Source organism: Phytophthora infestans, genomic scaffold, assembly GCF_000142945.1.
Source record: "Phytophthora infestans T30-4 supercont1.1020 genomic scaffold, whole genome shotgun sequence".
NCBI lineage: Eukaryota > Oomycota > Peronosporomycetes > Peronosporales > Peronosporaceae > Phytophthora > Phytophthora infestans.
Genome location: NW_003302839.1, coordinates 5,709 through 7,447, shown reverse-complemented (window position 1 = coordinate 7,447; position 1,739 = coordinate 5,709).

Genomic DNA, 1,739 nt, shown 5'->3' with positions numbered 1-1,739 from the left:
CTCTGCCCCATGAAAGCAAAGATACACTCTGCTTCCATTGAAGGCTCGGTTAAATGTGGCAGCCCGATAGGGACCAACCCAGTTGTAGTTGGCGGGCTGCCTAGTTTAAATGACGTTCTTGGAATACGGCCTTGAGCTCTGGCGGGAGTTCCTCCTTCGTGCCTTTGGTGCGCACAAATTTGGCAAGGTCTTGGAAGTTGCGGAAAAGTTCGCATTGTCCAGCATCGTGGAGCTGCTTGCAGAACTTGCATCGCTTGTTACAGTAGTGGGCGGAGTGACTCATGCCACCGCACACCGCGCATGGTCCGTACTGTGGGCGTCGGTTGTCGCGGTTGAAGTCACGTCGACCGCGTTGGTCCTGATTGAACCCACGGTCACCACCTCGGCGATCTTGATTGAAGCCATTATCGCGATCAGGCATGTTTCCACGTGGTTGACGGTTGTCTGAACGTGCGTAGGTGCCTTCAGCAGCTGCACGGCGCTCATTTTCGTTAGCCGCGGCGAGGTATCGGTCGTTTTCGTCCAATGAGAAATCACCGTCCGTATTATCAGGCTGAAAATCGTTGTACTCATCTTGGACATCGTCGTAAGCGTTCGGATCTTCGTTTGAATCCTCGGTACCCCCTTGGGCAGCTTCACGACCTTCTCATTCAGCTAGTAGGTCGTCCACCGTGGCTTCAATGAGTGTCACTCTTGGTTTGTTGCGGTTGTCATCGCGGCGACGGTCATCACGCCGGTTGTTGCGGTCGTACCCATCGTCGCGTCGCGTATCACGACTCTTGAAGTATCGGTACTCACTGTCACGCTTGGTCATTCTCTCCTTGCCCTTGAGAGCATTTCCGATGATCTCTTCGAGCTCGTGAATGTCGGCGACTCGAGCGTGGTAGAGACTCTCCGCTAGCTTGTCATCGTCGCATGTTGCCAGGAATTGCTGTACGTGTTCTTCCGCGTCGCGACCACTCTTCTCAAAGTGTAGACGGGCGGTCCGAGCGTAGCCATTCAGCCGGTTTATGTAGTCGCACAGATGTTCATTACGTTCCCGCTTGGCGGAGTAGTAACGCGACAGTGCCGTCTGCGTGAACTGCGAGCAGTAGTAGCGGATGAACGCATCGCTCAACAGCTTCCACTTGCGCTTCGTCTTCTTCGGAAGTTGACGGAACCAATGAATGGCTCCGTCCCGGAGACTTAGCTCAAATGGAATGCACCATTTATCGGCATCTGTGTGGGTTCCAGTCATTTCATAGACGAACCCACGGAGCCACTGCATACAGTTCTCGCTCTTGTTGCGAGAGCCTGAGAACGGCGTGATGCGATCCAGCGGTCGGTGCGAAGCCATTTCAATCCTCGGTGTCGGGTCTACGTCGTTCAGCGTCGCCAGCTCATTCATCTGACGCATCGACTCGAGTTGAGGATCTTCCTCGTCAAATGTACGCACCAAACTGTCATCGTCACTGGACGAAACCATCGCTGTCGACTTGACGACGTCCGGCACCACCTTTGGGGGCTCGCGCACCGCCTTCAGCGACCGAACGAACGCTCGTTACTTGCGTAAATGCGTTGCATACGGGCTCTCCGAACGTGGGCGTAACCATGTGCGAGTCTTGAAAGTACGGTGAAGCTTCAGTAGTGCCAAAGCACCCACGCTCAGCTCCACGCTTGTCGGAGGAGTACGACGAGTCGTTGGGGCGTCGGTGCCAGTGGAATCTTAGACGGATCTTCATCTTGAATCATCGGTCGAC